The following is a 10090-nucleotide window of genomic DNA, read 5'->3' as shown; positions in this document are numbered from 1 at the left end:
TGAATCTTTAATAATATATAATGCCCTTCTATCTTACAACCTTTTTGGATTTGAAGTCTATTGTTCCCAATGTTGGTACAGCCGCTTCTGCTCGCTTTGGTTCCTATTAGCATGGAACATCTTGATTCTTTCATTTTCAGTCTGTTTGTGTGTTTGGATCTGAAGTGAGTCAATTGTGTAGACAGCATATAGTTGTCATGGTTTTTTAATTCACTCTGCCAATCTCTTTTGATTGAAGAGTTTAATCCATTTACACTTAAAGTGATTACTGAAAAGGAGGGACTTATTTCTGTCATTTTGCTATTTGTTTTCTGCATACCTTATAGCTTTTTGTCCCTCGATTCCTGCATTACTGTATTCTGTTGTGTTTACTTGAATTTTTTGTAGTGAAATAGTGAAATTTCTTTCTCATTTCCTTTTATGTAAATTATTTGTGTTTACCATGGTGATTACATTTAACTTCCTAAATTTTTATCACTACAACTTGAATTTCTAGCAACTTAACTTCAGGAACATACAGACTGTACCCCAGCTCTGTCCCCACCCCTTTTGGTTGTTGGTGTCATGGTTACATCTTTATGTATTGTGAGCCAAACAATACAAACTATTCTAAAGATAATTATTGTAAATGCATCAGTCTCTTATAATTATGTGGAAAACAAAATGCAGCAGTGCTGTCTGCATTACCTCATGCAGCTCACGTCGCTGTCTAGCTGCTCTCCTGTTGCCTGCAGGACACTTGCGCACCTCCTGCACGGCAGGTCCAGTGAGTGGTAACTCCCTTTTGTTCTTCTGGGAAATGTGTCCCTCATATTTGCAGGACAGTTTTGTCAGATAGAGGATTCTTGTTTGGCCATATTTTTCTTTTAGCTCTTTGAAAATTTGGGTCCAGAGCCCTCCAGCCTCTAAAGGTCCTGATGAGAAATCTGCTCATGATCTTACTGAGGATTCCTTGTAAGTCAAAGGTCGTTTCTCTCGTGATGCTTTCAAGATTCTCTCTGTCTTCATCTCTAGAAAATTTGATTATATTATGTCTCAGTTTTTGGAGACTTCTGAGCTTCTTGGATAATTATATTCATATATTTGGTCAAATTTTTGTGTTGTCAGGTTTTTTTTCTTAATTTAGCCATTCTAGTAGGTGTTGAATGGCATCTCATTGTTGTAATTTGTAATTCCCTAGTTAGTAATGTATGATGTTGAGTGTCTTTTCATATTATTTGCCACTTGTGTATCTTCATGTTCAGATCTTTTCCCCACAAATTGGCCACTACTTACAGCTATTGCCCTTTGTATTCCACCACGTTTTAATGTATTTTTTTCTCGCAGTGCTCGCTTCTGAAGGACCGTTCCACAAACTCAGCCTGACATTTTTCTGTCCTCCTACTCTGTGCCCATGTTGGACTCTGTATGTTCTTTCATCTTCGCTTGTCTGTCTCCCATTGCATTTGCATGTATTTAACTCTGCTTTCCTTGGCAACGCTGAACACTTCTTGTGAGCAGGACTATTTTATCCACTTTATGTCACGTGCATCTGACTGAATACCTCGTACCTGGTGTTCTCATGTTGAGTGAAAGGCTGACTGGTTCTGTGCATATTGATGGGATGTTTCCCAGTAAGTAAATCATGAAATTCTGCTTTTGTCACAAAGTAGAATGTGAATAATGGAACCCCTAGGTAGGCAGTCTGTGTTTCCCACAAACTCAATCAGATACTTTGAGGTTGAATGGGAATGTGCTGTTTCAGGGACCGTTGTCATTCACGGATGTGTGTGTGCACTTTACCTGGGAAGAGTGGCAACTGCTGGACGCCGTGCAGAAGCACCTGTACAGGAGTGTGACGCTGGAGAACTATGGCCACCTGGTCTCCCTGGGTAGGTGCTACCTCCCTGAACGGAGTACACGACCCCCACATTGCTGCTTGGTTGTCTAAAGCTGGGGGGGTCGGGGGGGGGGGCTTTGTTATATACTTAGCAATTTTGGACTTGTATTTAGAGGCCAGGTGTTCTTTGCCTCCCTGTGGTGTCAGAACATGCTAGTTCAGTGGTCTTTATGTTACCGGTACAAACAAGCATCATCATCATGCTGCCTCTTAACCGAATCCTCCCCGTTCTTCAGAGTCCCTGAGTCCTTCGTGGTTTTGGATCAGGTTGTCTGTAATTTCCCACCCACAGGATATCAACACACCAAACCTGATATCATCCTCAAGTTGGAACAAGAAGGAGAGCAGTTGATGGCGCAGGCCCACATGGCAAGTCAGGGCCAGCCAGGTACGTGACTATGACATTGAGACTTTTTCCTTCTTATGTAGAATTGGTGTGAATTCTGAAGTGACATGCACCTCACGTTTGTACTTCTGTGTCACTGTGACTATTCTCTAAGTTAATTTTCTCTCTGGCATTCTGTTTCCTTCTTACTTTCCCATGGCAGTGGACTCATTTCGTTATGCATCTAAGCAACTTTTCCTCTTGACATCTCTCAATATGACTTTTACATCCCTCTACTTCCTTTCTATTTTTTTAAATGGTATAATATCTTTAAATCCCTTACACATATATTCAGTGACAGTCCCCACTTCCTTTCTTCTCACTGGAACCTATCCTTTCCATGTTTCTCCATGTTAATGACTCTGATGCCATCACTGTCCTTTCTAAGTACATTCCTCCATTATTTGATAATATCAGCTTTCTTGTCTGGAGCCCCCTCCCAAACACCCCACTGCACCCACTCTCATGCAGCATGGCAGTGTGCTTATCCTCTCACTTGATCTGCTGCGCTTGCTGTTCCCTGACGCCAGAGAGCTCTTACTTTTATATTCACCACTTTCCTCGTATAGTGTAACTTTTAAAAGACTTCCATTCTGAAGATTTAAGTTCTTTTTTCTCTACTGGTAATTTGCAGCCCCAGCCCTCTTTCATCTGCCCTTCAGTACTGGGTTTGACTGGGTCATAGGGCATCTCCTTGCATGGACCACTCCCGTGTCTCATTTGGAGAAACTGGAATCATGTCTGCCACATAACAGCTGCTTCTCACCTTTCTGCTCGTCGTTTCTGCATTCTTCTAGTTCTTTCTCCTGCTTCTGGGAAGTCAGCTTAAATCTTTGTGTGCAGTTATCTTCATTGGTCTGTCTTGCTGTAGTCTGTTAGTCTTCTGGTCCTTTAGGAAGAAGTGTTATATCTTCCCAATCTCCACCCACAAGGCCAACATTATCTCATTTCTTGACTGTTGTACTCCTTAGCTAAATTCATTCATTTGTGTTTTCTGTGTTAATTCATCTTGGTGTCACTGTCAGATCTATGTCTCTGAGCACCTGTGTATCTGTCACAGGCGTAGGACACACCAGCACTTAGTCTTTGTATCAGGAGGATTGTTTCAGCTGCAGTTTTTGATTCATCCTAAATCAATCTGGTTTGAGGGCAGAGATCAATTTCTCACTGGCCTGTTTTCTTGATGGAAACTCTGACTTCAGCACCTTTTTTTTCCCTCCCTTTCTTTCTGCACCCCGCCCCACTCCGGTTCAAACCGTTGTTTCTCAGTCTAGTTGTGTAGGACACAGCTCCCTGGCTCATGCTGGTATTATGAGCCTTGCACTCTCCCCCGGCTGAGGCAGTCGGTCTCCAGTTGTCAGTTGGGCGTTCACGGCAGCTTTCTCAGCCTGCTGACCACGCACACTGGCCCCAGCCACTAATGGCATCACATGGTAGCCCACGGCAGCACAGAGCAGCTCACGATGGCTGCCCACTCATGCTGGCCACTGGCCACTCGTGGTGGTACACAGCAGCCCATAGCAGCTCACGCTCTGGCTGCTCAAGGCAGCCCAGCTTCAGGGAGAGCTGTTGTTCACAATCTTAGCTGTGGAGGGCACAGCTTATTGGCCCTTATGGGAATCGAACCCGTGACCTCAGTGTTAGGACCTGAGCCACTGGGCCGGCCCTTCAGCACCTTTTTTTGAAAGTTTTATTTATTTTAAGTGTGTTTTTATAGGATCCATCAGCTCCAAGTCAAGTAGTTGTTTCAGTCTAGTTGTGGAGAGCGCTACTCAGAGTGGCCCATGTAGGGATCAAACCGGCAACCTTGTTAAGAGCACTGTGTTCTAACCAACTGAGCTAACTGGCTGCCCCATCAGCACCTTTTTTATTTTTTTTCTATTTTTTGCTTTAATTCTATAATACATTTTTTTTTAATTAAATTTATTGGGGTGTCAATTGTTAGTAAATTTACATAGATTTCAGGTGTACAATTCTGTATTACATCGTCTATAAATCCCATTGTGTGTTCACCACCCAGAGTCAGTTCTCCTTCCATCACCATATATTTGATCCCCTTTACCCTCATCACCCACCCCCCACCCCCTTACCCTCTGGTAACCACTAAATTATTGTCTGTGTCTATGAGTTTTTGTTTCTCATTTGTTTGTCTTGTTCTTTTTGGTTTATATACCACATATCAGTGAAATCATAGGGTTCTCTGCTTTTTCTGTCTGACTTATTTCACTTAGCATTATACTCTCAAGATCCATCCATGTTGTCACAAATGCTCCTATATCATCTTTCCTTAACGCCGAATAGTATTCCATTGTGTATATGTACCACAACTTCTTTATCCATTCATCTATCGAAGGACATTTTGGTTGTTTCCATGTCTTGGCCACCGTAAACAAAGCTGCAATGAACATTGGAGTACACGTGTCTCTATAGAGAAATGCTTTTATATTTTTGGGGTAGATACCCAGGAGAGCGATTGCTGGGTCATATGGTAATTCTATAGGTAATTTCTTGAGGAAACTCCACACTGCTTTCCATAGCGGCTGCACCAGTCTGCATTCCCACCAACAGTGTATGAGAGTTCCTTTTTCTCCACAGCCTCTCCAACACTTGTTACTATTTGTCTTGTTGATGAAGGCCATTCTGACTGGGGTGAGGTGATATCTCATTGTGGTTTTCATTTGCATTTCCCCATCAGCACCTTTTAACAGCCAGTGACCCTCCCTCACAAGCTGTTGTGATAGTAAGAAGTGCCCAAATTTATTTCTCAGTGCACCTGGGAAAGGAGGTACAACCCCCAACTGAGAACTGATGTTTGGGAAAATGTAACTTGGAGATTGTGTACAAAGTGAAGAAGAGGGATCAGGTTTGGGCGGTAGGGAAACTGCAATGACACAATGCCACTCAGCTGTCTACTCCCGACCTGCAGCTGTGTCCTCATCACAATCTTTTCTGTTCATGACTTCGTTAGCTCCTTGCTTTAGGACGTCCCGGCTGTGCCTGAAGACGTAGTCCCATCTCTTGTTCCCAATCTACTTTGTATCTTTAGTTTTGTGGATTTTCTTTTATGTTTAAAAAGTACTCGTCCCCCTCTTTGTTTGCTGTCCCACCAGAGAAAACTACTTTCATCTCTTGGCGATTTCTCTCTGGGTATTTGCCCCCATGTATCCAAATAACCAGCTTATTCTATTGCACCTTGATTTTCACCCCCAATGATGATGATTCAGTATAGAAGCATGAAGATTTAATTCTTTTTCACACTCTCCTTATCTCTGCCCACACCCCTAGCGTTCTAATAAAGTTGCTTCATAATTTTGGTTAGATTTGTCTTAAGTTTTTACATCTTTGTGACTGTAATTTCTGTTCACAGGTAAATCATGCAACTATACAGTGGGTAGTTTTGGTTCATAAAAAATTTGTTTCTTCTTGAATTGTTTTATCAGGCCAATTTTCCCTGTTCTTGTAATTAATACAGTTATCATTAATTTAACCTCAAAGTCTTTTTCACGTGTCTATTCTGTTGGTACATTCAGTGAAATCAATTCTGTCAATTTCATTTTCCCGTTGACACCACTCCCGTGTCTTTTGACTTGCTCCAGTGTAAACTAGTTTCAAGACCTGGATGTACAGTTTTTTTCCTGGAATGTCCTATCAGATTTTACTTTCTATACTTATTCTATGTCATCTTTGTTTCTTGGTTTGTATTATTGGAGCACCTCTTCAAGTTGCTTCCTGTGGTGGGGTGCATGCATATAAATTTTGAGACCTGTGCATCTGAAATGTTTATACTTTACTCCTGAATGCTCTTGTTTTCTCTTTTCTAGTGATGTTAATGAGAAGTCAGATGCCATTATAAATTTTGTTCCATTATATGAATCTTTGGTGGTTGTTTTGTTTGTTTGTTTCTCTGGAAGCTTTTACTAGCTTCTTTCTGTCCTCAGTATTCTGGAACATCACAATGATGTTTCTGGTGAGTTTATTCTCATCAATTTGTCTGGGTATTCATTAGAACTTTATTCCTAAGAGGACTGTAAACTAATTTGCAATGTTTTCTGCTCTTTCTGCTGAGCTTGGCAGTGTTTGGCACATAACAGTTATTCAAGAATTATTTATTCAATGACTGTAATGCTTAGAGATTCCATCCAACCTTTACATTTTCTTCATTTTTCCTTTAGCCTATTTTGCTTTCTTTACCTATTATGCAAACCTTTTCAACTCAAAACCATCTTTAATTACTATCAGTTCCCTTTGCCTGTCTTTATTCTTAGTTTTGCTCTGTTTTTCCCAGTGCTCAGGAGTTTGGGGACATGTGCAGAGATTTTACTTATATTCAAATCTTATATCTGAAAATAAAATAATAACCCCATGACATGGCATTTTTAAGGCAATTGTATGCTATACCTGAATCATGTTTTTGTTTATAACACATTATTTTAATTTCTAGACAAAGGCTGGGAAATGGAGAATCACATGGAATGGCCTCAGGGAAATCAAGGCAAGTTGGGAACTTCAGAAAAACACTGTGAACACACTGCATTTGGAAAACTCTGTCTTCTTACTACAGATTCTGTTTCCTCCAGACAAAAGCTTTATAAATATAACACACATGGAAAGAGTTTGAAATATAGTTTAGATTTCAGTAGTAATTATGCTGGAAAGAAACCTGATGGGTTGCATGTACAACGGGAGTCATTCCAACATTCTAAACATGAACAAACTGTTATTGGAATAAAATACTGTGAAAGTAATGAATCTGGAAAAATTGTCAAAAAGAGGTCACAACTCATCTGCCAACAAGTGTATATGGACGGAAACACCTTCAAATGCAGTTACTGTGGGAAGGTCTTCAGCAGCAAGTCACCCCTTGTAGTCCATGAGCGAACTCATGCAGAAGAGAAAACCTACAAATGTAATGGATGTGAGAAAGACTTCAGCAGCGAGGCCTGCCTCACTGCGCACCAGAGAACTCATGCAGGAGAGAAAGTGCACGAATGCAGTGAATGTGGGAAAGTGTTCCCTTTAAATTCACAGCTCATAGTACATGAGAGGAGTCACACAGGTGAGCACCCCTATGACCAGGTCATTTCACACCACAGATGCCATTCAGGTGAGAAACCCTATGGGTGTAATGATTGTGGGAAAGCCTTTGGGTTGAAGTCACAGCTCATTATACATCAGAGAATTCATACAGGAGAAAAACCCTTTGAATGCGGTGAATGTCTGAAAGCCTTTAATACAAAGTCAAACCTTCTGGTACATCAGAGAACCCATACAGGGGAGAAACCCTATAGTTGTACTGAGTGTCAGAAAGCCTTTACGTTCAAGTCACAGCTCATTGTACATCAGGGAACACACTCTGGTGTAAAACCTTTTGGATGTAACCAGTGTGGAAAAGGCTTCAGTTTGAAGTCACAGCTCATTGTACATCAGAGAAGTCACACAGGTGTCAAACCCTATGGATGCAGTGAATGTGGGAAAGCCTTTAGGAGCAAGTCCTACCTCATTATACATGTGAGGAGTCATACAGGAGAGAGACCACATGAGTGTAGTGAATGTGGGAAATCCTTCAGTTTCAATTCACAACTCATTGTGCATCAGAGGATTCACACAGGAGAAAGCCCATATGAATGCCATGAGTGTGGGAAAGCCTTTAGTCGGAAATATCAGCTCATTTCTCACCAGAGAACTCATGCAGGGGAGAAACCCTATGAATGCAGTGACTGCAGAAAAACTTTTGGTTTGAAATCACAGCTCATTATACATCAGAGAATTCATACAGGAGAAAAACCCTTTGAATGCGGTGAATGTCTGAAAGCTTTTAATACAAAGTCAAACCTTCTGGTACATCAGAGAACCCATACAGGGGAGAAACCCTATAGTTGTAGCGAGTGTGGGAAAGCCTTTACGTTCAAGTCACAGCTCATTGTACATCAGGGAACACACACTGGTGTAAAACCTTTTGGATGTAACCAGTGTGGAAAAGGCTTCAGTTTGAAGTCACAGCTCATTGTACATCAGAGAAGTCACACAGGTGTCAAACCCTATGGATGCAGTGAATGTGGGAAAGCCTTTAGGAGTAAGTCCTACCTCATTATACACATGAGGACTCATACAGGAGAGAGACCACATGAGTGCAGTGAATGTGGGAAATCCTTCAGTTTCAATTCACAACTCATTGTGCATCAGAGGATTCACACAGGAGAAAATCCGTATGAATGCAGTGACTGTGGTAAAGCTTTTAATAGGAAAGATCAGCTCATTTCACATCAGAGAACTCATGCAGGGGAAAAACCTTATGGGTGCAATGACTGTGGGAAAGCCTTTAGCAGCAAGTCTTACCTCATTATACACATGAGAACTCATTCTGGAGAGAAACCATATGAATGTAACAAATGTGGGAAAGCCTTCATTTGGAAGTCATTACTCATTGTACATGAGCGAACTCATGCAGGGGAAAATCCTTATAAATGCAGTCAGTGTGAGAAAGGCTTCAGTGGAAAATTACGGCTTCTTGTACATCAGAGAATGCATGCAAGAGAGAAACCCTATGAATGCAGTGAGTGTGAAAAAGCCTTCATTAGGAAATCTCAGCTCATTGTACATCACAGAACTCATTCAGGGGAGAAACCCTATGGATGTAATGAATGTGGAAAAACCTTTTCTCAGAAGTCAATTCTCAGTGCACATCAGAGGACTCATACGGGAGAGAAACCCTGTAAGTGCACTGAATGTGGAAAAGCCTTTTGTTGGAAGTCACAACTCATTATGCATCAGAGAACTCATGCAAATGAGAAACACATAGATGAATTAAATGTCAGAAACTTTCTCTCAAAAGTAAATTCACAGGAAATACCAGCAAAGTGATAATGAAGAGGAATTCTATAAATGGAATCATCTCATATACCAGAAAATTCATACTAAACAGAAACCTTATTAGCGCATAGCGTGTGGAAGAACATGCACAGAAAGTTGTTTTTACATGTAAAAGAACATATTAGTAAACACACATAGGAACTCCATGAATTCATGTTTATATAGGTGAGGAACCACATGGATGAAACGAATGTTGGAAAGCTTTCTTTTAATATGAAATTCTCAAAGAGGAAATTCCATAAAGCAAATGAATATAGAATACACTTCTTTGAAATTAATATTTTATTAAATAGTTGGATTTTTATGGGAGAAAATGTAAAACCAATGAGTGGCAGAATTGTCAAAATTCGAAAAATTTTAGGTATCAGAAGCTCATTTTGTGGGGAAACCATGTGGGGAAGTCTTTATCTAGAAATGACAAAACTTTGGCAAAAAGAAATATTAATAATTAAATGAGGATTTTTAAAAGTGTCAAATGGTGTAAAGCCTTAGAAGCAAGTTTCCCTTCACTATTATTAATTTGTAAAAATAATTTACAAGTTGTTTTAAGGGAAATTATGTTCCAGATATTCCAAACTTTTATGAAAAGATTGGAGAAAATACTCAAGTATAAATAAGTATGTTCATAATAAAAATATTTTTTGTTTTTGTTTTTTTATTTAAGAATGTAAAAGTAATCTGGGTGAGGAACACATCACAAGATTTCCAGGGATATTTAGATGTTGTCTTTCTCTGTACTACTGTATGAGTTGTGTATAGTTTGGCATTTTACTTATCAATGCCACCGATGGTAGACGTAGTACATACAGTACCATTTCTCAGAGATTTCTACTCTGCATACAATATTCCTAATAAATGCAATTTTTAACAAGAATAATATGACTTATTAAAAATACATTTTAGCAATAGGTGTCTTTTCTATGGTTTTGTACCCTTTAGTTATCTGTATTGATATG

General features: G+C 40.1%; 1 long non-coding RNA gene across 1 annotated transcript; it reads left to right on the top strand.

Moving 5' to 3' along the window:
* Positions 1 to 364: 364 nt before the first annotated feature.
* Positions 365 to 9792, top strand: LOC308495734. The gene is made up of 3 exons (XR_013993039.1): positions 365 to 1871; positions 2172 to 2267; positions 6706 to 9792. It is a non-coding gene; the product is annotated as an uncharacterized lncRNA (long non-coding RNA).
* The last annotated feature ends 298 nt before the right edge of the window (positions 9793 to 10090 follow it).

Source organism: Rhinolophus hipposideros (assembly GCF_964194185.1).
Source record: "Rhinolophus hipposideros genome assembly, contig: HAP1_SCAFFOLD_237, whole genome shotgun sequence".
Taxonomy (NCBI): domain Eukaryota; kingdom Metazoa; phylum Chordata; class Mammalia; order Chiroptera; family Rhinolophidae; genus Rhinolophus; species Rhinolophus hipposideros.
This window is presented reverse-complemented; position numbering and strand designations above follow the sequence as displayed.